This window comes from Trichomycterus rosablanca, chromosome 22 (genome assembly GCF_030014385.1).
Source record: "Trichomycterus rosablanca isolate fTriRos1 chromosome 22, fTriRos1.hap1, whole genome shotgun sequence".
Lineage (NCBI taxonomy): Eukaryota > Metazoa > Chordata > Actinopteri > Siluriformes > Trichomycteridae > Trichomycterus > Trichomycterus rosablanca.
Window position 1 is genome coordinate 13,576,458 of NC_086009.1, and position 12,073 is coordinate 13,588,530.

A 12,073-nucleotide genomic window follows, 5' to 3' on the forward strand; every position below is an offset into this window, starting at 1 on the left:
ACCTGAACCGAGGAAAACGAGAGAAGCAATCACAGAGTGTGGATCTGCTGAGGACCGGAGACAATATTAATGTGTATATTAAAAATTTCAACGTTTGTATTGGTGATAAAGCCGTTTTTCAAGGTGATAATACATTTGACCACAGAGCTAAACGTGTTAAAGCTTTTCTTCAGGAGCGGCATATCAACTCATTGACGTGGTCAGCAGACGATCCCGATCTCAATCCGTTTAAAACATTTATGCCGCTCAGGTGGCGTAGCGGTAAAAACACGCGCTGCAACCAGAGCTGGGATCTCGAATACATCGTATCGTATCGAATCTCAGCTCTGCCTTGCCGGCTGAGGCTCAGCGGTCACATGAACAACGATTGGCCTGTTGTTCTAATATGGGCGGGACTAACCTGGATGGGGTCTCTCTCTGTCAGACTGGTGCAATTATGACCTCTGCTGGCTGATTAGAGGCGCCTACACAGAGATGAGGAAAGAGTGCTCTTAGGGTGTGTCTCTCCGTACACAACGATAGGTGGCACAACACTCGTCAATGTGTGGGTGATAAGATGCAACGGCTTGCTGCCCACGTGTCGGAGGGGGCGTGGGTTAGCCTTGATCTCCTCGGTCAGAGCAGGGATCGGCATAGGCAGAGAGGAAGCATGATGCAATTGGGCAATTGGACGCGCTAAAGGGGGAGAAAAAGCATTTTTAAAAAATGATGGCGCTAAATTGGTCCATAACAAGGCTCCATCCTGCAAAGCTGATTTGTTGACTATTGTTTGAGTAAGCTGGAACCAGCTTAATGTACAATACTGTTAGAATCTCAGCTCTGCTACCGGTCGGCTGGGTGCCTCAATTGGCAGTGCCTGCAGAAGACAAAATTGGCCATCAAGTCTGCTGAGTGGAAAAAGACCGGACTAATAGTGGGGCGGGGTCTTCAGCAGTTTAACAGCTATTAAAATAAACTATAGTTATTCAATTTCATTTTGACAAGTACAACAGCTGGTGTACGCTAACAGTGGTATAACACAGTGGTAAACGTGCTCATGACTCAACTTTTTGGACAAAATACTCTGATCAGCCATAACATTAAAACCACCTCCTTGTTTCTACACTCACTGTCCATTTTATCAGCTCCACTTACCACATAGGAGCACTTTGTAGTTCTACAATTACTGACTGTAGTCCATCTGTTTCTCTACATACTGTTTTAGTCCCCCACAGGACCACCACAGAGCAGGTATTATTTAGGTAGTGGATCATTCTCAGCACTGCAGTGACACTGACATGGTGGTGGTGTGTTAGTGTGTGTTGTGCTGGTATGAGTGGATCAGACACAGCAGCGCTGCTGGAGTTTTTAAATACCGTGTGCACTCACTGTCCACTCTATTAGACACTCCTACCTAGTTGGTCCACCTTGTAGATGTAAAGTCGGAGATGATCGCTCATCTATTGCTGCTGTGTGAGTTGGTCATCGGGCGCTGTTGGCTGGATACATTTTTGGTTGGTGGACTATTCTCAGTCCAGCAGTGACAGTGAGGTGTTTAAAAACTCCAGCAGCGCTGCTGTGTCTGATCCACTCATACCAGCACAACACACACTAACACTCCACCACCATATCAGTCACTGCAGGGCTAAGAATGATCCACCACCTAAATAATACCTGCTCTGTAGTGGTCCTGTGGGGGTCCTGACCATTGAAGAACAGCATGAAAGTGGGCTAACAAAGCATGCAGAGAAACAGATGGATTACTGTCAGTAATTGTAGATCTACAAAGTGCTTCTATATGGTAAGTGGAGCTGATAAAATGGACAATGTGTGTAGAAACAAGGAGGTGGTTTTAATGTTATGGCTGATTGGTATGCATTGTATTGTGTTAAATAATGATAAACTAAACTAAATCGCCATAACATCAACCTTATACTTGAGCCATTTTATTTATGCATTTTCTCCCAATTTAGTGTAGTCAGTTTGTCTTCCGCTGCTGGGGGATCCCTGATTGCAGTCGAGGTGGGTATATTGCTGCTCACGCCTCCGACGACCCATGCACAGCCCTTAGCGGAACCCTTTTTCACCTATGCACTCTGCACAGTCGCCTCTCCATCTGCTAATCAGGGTCTTTACACAGTGTTTTGAAGACCCCACCCACATAGTCCGGTCATCCCGCCTTAGCAGAACCGTGTCTGCTGCAGGCACTGCCAATCATGCCAGCTAGATGGCGCCCAGCCGACTGATGGCAACGCCGAGTTTCGAACCGAGGAGTTCAGAATCTCTGCGCTGGTGTGCTAGCAGTTTCTTATTTTATAAAAAAAAAAAAATGTTTAATATTTTTTCCCCTCTTTTTTCCCCAATTTTTATCCCCCAGTCTAATCGTGTCCAATTACTCTGATTGCGTCCTCTATACTGATTCGACCCTTCACCGCTGACTGAGGACGCCTCTCAACTGACATACTCCGGTACGCTCAGTCAGTACAGACTGCATTTTTCACCTGCACGAGTCGAGTTCATATACTTGACGGGCACTGTGTACGGAGGGCCACACCCCCATCAGCATTATTCCTCAGCTCTGTGCAGGCGCCATCAGTCAGCCAGCAGGGGCCGCAGTCGCACCAGTTATGAGGACCTATGATCCGACTAACAACCCTGAACAACAGCCAATCGTTGTTCATACAGCCACCCAGCCTAGTCAGAAAGGCAGAGCTGACGTTCGATATGATGTATTCGAAACCCCAACTCTGGTGAGCTAGCGTATTTTACCGCTGCGCCACCTGAGTGGCCTTATTTTATTAATTTAATAAATTTGTATATTCGTAGTTAATGCTCTATCCGGATTAGACATAGAATGGAGAAATACTGTATTTATTCTCTGCTTTAGTATGTTTCTGGCCGGATGGGCCTCCAAGGGCATTGCTGTTGTCACCAGCAGCACAAATGCCGTGATAAATATTCATCTTATTCACAGTGCAAAATGATCTCCTTGACCAATCAGCCAGAGAACGATTAGCAAATTTATAAATATTTATTAGTGTAGCAGCTGGAGGTGACGCCGAGGCGCTGTGTTGTTCTGTGTGAGCGATGCCTGTATCAGGATCTATAAGGCTTTATAAAACTTCAGGTAAAATGAACTAGACTTTTTTACTGACAGGCAAAAGAAGTTGAATAGGAATCCAAGTTTGTTATGCAATCTGACTTGTTCAGGCGAATAAAGCTATTCCTTTCACACTTTTCTTCTATTTCCTGTCTGTCTGAAGAGGATTTCACACTTAGAATGCATCCAAAAATGTGTTCTTGTCTCGGTCACTCTGCTGGGATCTCACCATGGCAGTTTCTATGGCAGCATATTCTTTCTTCTGTCTTTCTCAAGTCTTTGCCTCAAGCAGCTTTCCTCCTTTGCTTATTAGTCCATCACTCAAGTGTCAGACACTGTACTCAACTGTACTCAAACGTGACATTTTAAACCGTGTCCCTTTTGCTGCCAGACCCCTGAAGGTGTGCTGTGGTATCTGGCACCAAGATGTTGGCATCAGATCTTTTAACTCCTCTAAGTTGTGAGGTGGGGCCTCCATGGATCAGACTTGTGTGTCCAGCACATCCCACAGATGCTCGATTGGATTGAGATCTGGGGAATTTATAGGCCAGGTCAACACCTCAAACTCGTTCTTGTGCTCCTCAGACCATTCCTGAAGCATTTTTGCTTTGTGGCAGGGTGCATCATCGTGCTGAAAGAGGCCACAGCCATCAGGGAATACCGTTTCCATGAAAGGGTGAACATGGTCTGCAACAATGCTTAGGTAGGTGGTACGTGTCAAAGTTACATCCACATGGATGGCAGGACCCGAGGTTTCCCAGCAGAACATTGCCCAAAGCATCACACTGCCTCCGCCGGCTTGCCTTCTTCCCATAGTGCATCCCGGTGCCATGTGTTCTCCAGGTAAGCCACGCACACGCAACCCGGTCATCCACGTGATGTAAAAGAAAACGTGATTCATCAGACCAGACCACCTTCTTCCATTGCTCTGTGGTCCAGTTCCGATGCTCGCGTGCCCATTGTTGCCGCTTTCGGTGGTGGACAGGGGTCAGCATGGTCATCCTGACTGCAACCCCATACGCAACAAACTGTGATGCAATGTGTATCCTGACACCAGCATTAACTTCTCCAGCAATTTGAGCTACAGTAGCTCGTCTGTTGGATCAGACCACACAGGCCAGCCTTCGCTCCCGACGTGCATCAAATCAAGTCAACTTTATTTATATAGCGCTTTTTACAATAGACATTGTCTCGAAGCAACTTTACAAAATCCAGGACCAACAGATACAAAAACCCCTGTTGAGCAAGCCGAGGGCGACTGTGGCAAGGAAAAACTCCCTGAAAATTACAGGAAGAAACCTTGAGAGGAACCAGACTCAGCAGGGCCCCCATCCTTCTTGGGTGGTCTGGAGGATACTTTAAATAAATAGGATTTACACAAATCATACAGACACAGAATTAAATGAACTAAAATTTATAACTGGCAATAAATAAAGAAATAAAAAAATAATAATAATAGAGTTATTATTCGGTCTAATCTTTAATAAAGTCTGTAGTGAGTTCTTGTCATTCTTGGTGCAATTACTCCAGACCCGTCACATCCGGCAGGAGCAGCATCGTTGGCACTGCAGTGCAGTCTCGACTTTAATCCTTAACCTCGGCGGGTAAACAGGTTTCCATCAGAATGCACTTGGGGTAAAACAATAGAGAATGTAGTTAATAATGTACAATGCTAGTTAAGTAAAACAGTTTTATAGAGAGTTTTAGATCAATGAGCCTTGGCCGCCCATGACCCTGTCGTCGGTTTACTGTTCTTTCCTTGGACCACTTTTGATAGATACTAACCACTGCAGACCGGGAACACCCCACAAGAGCTGCAGTTTCGGAGATGCTCTGACCCAGTCGTCTAGCCATCACAATTTAGCCCTTGTCATATTTGCTCAAATCCTTATGCTTTTCTGCTTCTAACTTTGAGGATAAAATGTTCACAGTGGTCATAATGTTATGCCTAATCGATCTACACATACATGAGGTTTTTTTTGCTCATTTATTTAAAGTATATCACTACTTCTCAAAAGCATATCGAGCCCTACTTATAACGCTATGCTGGTTTGACTGGGCCTTTTGTCTAAGCTCACTATAACATGATTTATGATTCTGCGTGACCTGGGGTCAACTGCATTACACATATTGGAGTTTAAAAGCTGATACAGGATCAGTTGTTGTTGTTCTGTCATAATTTTCTAATGAGATTGTAGTCTATTGAGGCATAGACACCTCAGGCAATTCATAAAACCAGACCTTTGGTCTTGTGGGAGTATGGGGCTATGGATGTAAAAACCAGTTTCTAATACAAAAGCCATACAATGTGAACAAAGTGTAGTTTAGTCTAAAACTAAGCATTAATAGATTATGCTTACATTATTTATTAGAGTTGCTGACTATAAAACCATTTAAACATGTTTATCCCAACAGCCAGGTCAGAAACTTTGACAATGTTTTTTCAAAAAGTGCTCTTGATCCCTTCGAACCTCAAAACTCATCTCAAACTGTCTCTAGAAATGAAGAAAAGATTCAAATCTCTTGATCTAAGTCCTGAATAATGAATGTGGTCTTGGCCTAGTTCAGGCTTTCATTTAAAGCTTAAGAAGGCAGAATTTTTAAAGAGTGTTGCTGTGGTCCCTGCAAATTTAACCGGCTCCCCTCGCTCTGCTTTTGTTTGCCTGCAGGGAGGCACACTGGCGAGGTGGCACTGACCCCTCCGGCGTAGTCGCGAGGCGACGGCGATCAAACAAAGCAGCCTGCCACCAAAGATGATATCACTGGGTCGCCCCATCCCCCAGACTCTGTGTGTGCATGTGTACGTGCATAAATTTGACAGTCATTAGACTTGCCCATGATTCACGGTCGCTGTTTAAAAGTCACCACCCAAGAAGAAGAATGATCAGGACAATGCCCAAACACTCACAATGGAACAAGTCAGTATTTTCATCAAATGGTAATACTACTGATAATAACACAGTTCCTTATGAGTTTAAAATGTGAAAGTATTTCTTTATGATGGACTTTAACCTTAATTAGTTGGGTAGTTAGGCATTAAGGTGCTTTGTTTACTTTGTACTTTCCAGTTGCCCGATTGCGTCATGCTTCCTCTCCACCAATGCCGATCCTCGCTCTGATTGAGGAGAACGAATCTAACCCATGCCCCCTCCGACACGTGGGCAGCATGCCGTATGCATCTTATCACCTGCACTTTGACGAGTGCAGTGCAGCTCAGCATTGTGTACGGAGAGACACACCCTGAGAGCACTCTTTTCTCATCTCTGTTCAGGCGCCATCAATCAGCCAGCAGAGAGAGACCCCATCTGGCTTAGTCCCGCCCATATCTGAACAACAGGCCAATCGTTGTTCACGTGGCCGCTCAGCTTTAACCCGCAGGCAGAGCTGAGATTCGATACGATGTATTCGAGATCCCAGCTCTGGTTCCAGCGTGTGTTTTTACCGCTGCGCCACCTGAGCGGCCTTTAATTTTCTTTAAATAGAAATCACTAAATATACTTGTAAGCAATTGTGTTTTATAAAAAATTTTCTAAAAGATGTTATTTTAAACAATTAAAACTAATCTTTGTAGAGAGCTAGATCTAGGAATATGTCAGTCTCTTCTCTTTGATTAAAAAGACCAGGATAGTGCCCAGGTGGCGCAGCGGGATATTCCGCTAGCACACCAGCGCCGAGATTCTGAACTCATCGGCTGGGCGTCATCTGGCGGACATAATTGGCTGTGCCTGCGGGGAGGGTTGACCGGAATATGTGGGAGGGGTCTTGAAAGGCTGTGTAAGGACTCTGATTGGTGGATAGAGGCGCCTGTGCAGAATGCATGGGTGGAAAAGGGTTCCGTTAAGGGCTGCGCGTGGGTCGGAGGAGGCGTGAGTAGTAATATACCCTCCTCGACTGCAAGAAATTGGGAATCCCCAGCAACGGAAGACGTACTGACTACGCTACATTGGAAGAAAATGGGACAAAACAATCCATATATTGTATTTACTAATGATTCAGTCCAAAGAGAGAAAGTCTACACAGCATAGCAGTAAATCAGGGCATTCAAGTCAAACAGAAAGTGGAAGTAAAAGCTACATTGAGGTTAAAGCGCATGTTACATAAGGTGCTATTCAAAGGTTTGTATTAGTCACACCTGCTCCTGTGTCTTTGCCTAACAAAAGCAGATGGCTCATAGTAATGTTTGCATTAATGTGGCAGTTGTAGCCTAGCACTTAAGGTATTGGACTAGTAAGCAGAGCGTTGCTGGTTCAAACCCCACCACTGCCAGATTGCCACTGTTGGGCCATTGAGTACGGCCCTAAACACTTTATCTTTGAGCGAGTTTAGCACGGCCCTCAACTTAGACTGTATACTGAAAGTCGCTTTGGACAAAAGTGTCTGCTAAATGCTGCAAATGTAAATGTTTGCCTTTTAGTTATTCTATTATGTAGACTGTACAGCTGTCCATTACCTCAGGTAAACAAGCAGATTTGATTTTTTTTACCTAAACCCAAAGTGAAATTGGGTTCCATCACTGTGCCTGCCAAAAGTAGGTTTTTCTTTCTTCATCTACATCATTGTCTCTTCATTTCTAAGCATTACAGACTACATGGGTTCTGCTTGGTCATTACTTATGAGTCTGTGTGTTTGTAGACATGTCTGTCAGCTTTTAAATTAGCAGATCCCACAGGGGTCGAGGCTTTGTCTAATAAACTCTATATTAAGACATCTGTCAGCCAACCAATTAGCGATGGCACCTCTCGAAAGACACAGTTGAATTATGTGATACACCAAGGATGACCGTTTAATCCAGTCTGAGCACTTTATTGTGAAAATATTGTCTAAGGATGGAATACATGATGTTTTAGTTCAGAATTTGGTCTGTGATGCTTTGTTTAGAGGATTTTAAGGCTGTAATTTTGATATGTTAGGCTAATATGTGTTGTGTGGATTGGGAAGATAGGTTCATAAGCTATCTTATGGTTTAATATATTTCTTTTGTCCGTCTTTCCCCAGACACATGGATTGATGTACTGTCTGCCTGTGTTTTGCACCCAGTAATTCTGGGCCAAATTGACCCACTGCATCTCTGACCAGGACAAAATGGTGGTAAAAACATGAAAATGAGGTGAAACAAACAAACAAAAAAAACTGTAAGGGAAAAGTGAGGGACAATGTATTAAAAAAGACACTGGCACTTAACAAAAGCTGTAGAGTTTGTCGTCATTGTTTAAAGACAATGTTTTTTTTTTATTAATTAAAGTAAATAAATTAATTTAAAATAAACTTTGCTAAATTATTTTTTATATTTATTTTTTAATTAAGTTTTTAAATAAAAAATAGATCATTTAAAGATAATTAACAATAATTTTATTCAGGATAAATTAAGTATATACGGATCTCTATTAATACTCTAATTAAAAATATATTTTAAATTGATTTTTTTTTAATTAAATTTTTAAATTATTTTAAAAATGTTTAAAGGTAATTTAAAGATAAACAATAATTTCATTCAGGATAAATAAAGTATATACAGTATATCTTTTTCTATGTAAAGTGTGTGTGTTGTCATTGTTTAAAAAAAATGGAAAAAAATGTCATTAAATTCAATTTAATTTAATTCAATAAAGTAATTTTAAAATGTTTAAAGATAATTTAAAGATAATTATCAATAATTTAATTCAGGGTAAATAAAGTACAGACACATACATAACTAGTTAATTGGGGAGAGAAATGGTGCTGAACAGAGACTAATCCCACAATTACAGCCCAAATCAACCTCAGCCACATGATCTAACAACCTAAATTTTAAAACAAGACTTGCTTTTATTTAGTCCTAAAACCATTAACAACATCATTTCTACTACTTCACAACTGAACTGCCCTTGCTTCTATATATTCCTCACAAAGAACGCACTGGAAGTTCAATAAATGTAATAAACTGGCTTGTTGTAGGGAGTCAGAACCACAACTGAAACCACTGCAAACTTCTCATAGTTTATATACAGTACATGGAAACAACTGTCTTTGGTAAATTGAAGATAAACCCCCTAAAACTCCCACATTACAAAGCAACTACACCACAAAACAGCAACTAAAATGCACAGCGAGGAATTACTGTTTACTTTTATTATGTTGCCCTGGTACTTGTCCTCACCAAAAGTATATATTTTGAGCACATAAACACTATAACGTTAAAGCAATAAAAGAATAATTCCCATTATAAAAGTACAGTCAGTATTTTTTCTAGAAAAGTAACAAGGCACTGGGGACAGTGGTAGAGCTATGGACTATCAACTGAAAGGTTGAGAGTTTGAATCCCAGCTCTGTCATGTAGCCACTGTAGGTCGCTTGAGCAAGGATTTTTAACCCTCTCTGCTCCAAGCTGGGATATGCAAAGTAAGAATTTTGTTGTACTGTACATGTGTATATATGACAAATTAAGGCATTCTATTTAATTATATTGAGTGGCACAGCAGTAATTTACATTACTACTATCCCCACTACCACTGGGATTCAAGGTTTGAAACCCCAGCGTACTATCTGCATGATTTGGCAATGTCTTGGAAGATGAAGGGCTTGGGCAGGGGGGTCTCACAACATTTATCATTCAGGATAAATGAAGTATATACGTATCTCTATGTAAAGTGTGTGTGTTGTCATTGTATAAAAAAATGAATAAAAATGTAAATTAATTACATTAATTTAAAAATAGTTTTATTTAATTAAAAAAAATTTAATTAATTTTTGTAATAATTTTTTAAAATTAATTTTAAAATAGTTTAAAGATAATTTAATGATAATAACCAATAATTTCATTCAGTATAAATAAAGTAAATATCTCTATGTAAAGTGTGTGTGTTGTCATTTGTTTAAAAAAAAAGAAAAAAAATTAAATAAATTTTATAATATTTAAATTAAATTTAAATTAAATTAATTAAAACATATTTTAATTAATTAAATTTTTTTATTGATTTTTATTAATTTTTTAAATTAATTTTAAAATTGTTTAAAGATAATTTAAAGATCATTTTAAAATAATTTAATTTGGGATAAATAAAGTATATATCTCTCTATGTAAAGTGTGTGTGTTGTCACTGTTTAAAGAAAATGTTAATTTAAATTTATTCAAAATTGAAATGTATTTAAAAAATATTTTTAGAAATTTTTGAAAGGTAATTTAAAGATAATTAACAATAAAATTGTATTCGGCATAAATAAAGTACCCATCTCTCTGTTTATGTAAAGTGTTTGTGTGGTGGGGGTTGTTGTTAGGATGGGGGGGGTTGTTGTTAGGGTGGTGAGGGTGGTGGTGGGGGGGGGGGGGGGTTATTCAGTGAGTCACCACAGATGCGTACTCTGGCTCGGGTACTCCAGGCCCAGGGTGTTATGTTGATGAGGTCATGCATCATCTCTGTGTGTATGCGTGTGATGTGTGTATCTGTGTTCGGGGGCAGAAAGAGTCACATTCAGTACACGCTCAGATAAGGTTATGCAACTGCCAAGACAACAGCTCACTGATTTGTAAAGGGCCAGTGATAGCTTAGTGGTTAAGGTATTGGACTAGTAAACAGAAGGTTGCAGGTTCAAGCCCCGCCACCACCAAGTTGCCACTGTTGGGTCCCTGAGCAAGGCCCTTAACCCTCAATTGCTCATTGTGTTCAGCTCATTGTGTAAGTCGCTTTGTATAAAAGCGTCTGCTAAATGCTGAAAATGTAATGTAAATGTAAAGGCCATTCTGTCCTGACTGCTTCTCGATTAAGAGCTCAGGAAAATAAACGCATCTTTATAAATTATACATCGTTTTCATATATTACTAACAGCCACTTTTACATGTGTCAATAAATAACAATATACACTGATCAGCAATAACATTATACCACCTCCTTGTTTCTACACTCACTGTCCATTTTATCAGCTCCACTTACCATATAGCATTTTGTAGTTCTACAATTACTGACTGTAGTCCATCTGTTTCTCTGCATGCTTTGTTAACCCCCTTTCATGCTGTTCTTCAATGGTCAGGACCCCCACAGGACCACTACAGAGCAGGTATTATTTAGGTGGTGGATCATTCTCAGCACTGCAGTGACACTGACATGGTGGTGGTGTGTTAGTGTGTGTTGTGCTGGTATGAGTGGATCAGACACTGCTGCTGCTGATTTTTAAAACACCTCACTGTCACTGCTGGACTGAGAATAGTCCACCAACCAAAGAAAATATCCAGCCAACAGCGTCCTGTGACCACCGATGAAGGTCTAGAAGACGACCAACTCACACAGCAGCAATAGATGAGCGATCGTCTCTGGCTTTACATCTACAAGGTGGACCAACTGGGTAGGAGTGTCTAATAGAGTGGACAGTGAGCGGACACGGTATTTAAAAACTCCAGCAGCGCTGCTGTGTCTGATCAACTCACACCAGCACCATGTCAGTGTCACTGCAGTGCTGAGAATGATCCACCACCTAAATAATACCTGCTCTGTGGGGGTCCTGACCATTGAGGAACAGACTAAAAGCAGGTTAAAAAAGTATGTAAAGAAACAGATGGACTACAGTCAGTAATTGTAGAACTACAAAGTGCTTCTATATGGTAAGTGGAGCTGATAAAATGGACAGTGAGTGTAGAAACAAGGAGGTAGTTTTAATGTTATGGCTGATTGGTGTATTTTAGCATCTGTAAGCATCTCCTTCCCATAGTGCATCCTGGTGCCATGTGTTCCCCAGGTAAGCGACGCACACGCACCCGGCCATCCACGTGATGTAAAAGAAAATGTAATTCATCAGCCCCCGCTTCATTTCTGACATTAAAACACACACACACACACACACATCTAAAAAATTCCCACCAGGGTGTCAGTATAGTGTCTAGAACACTGTCCTAGTTGATCCATAGACACCTTTCATTCATCAAAGTATGTTCTAATTGTGTTGCATTGTCATTTTGTGCATTTAAGGGTGCAAATAGCTATACTGTGTGACCAGTGCCATTTTATACAAGTGTTATACAGGTTC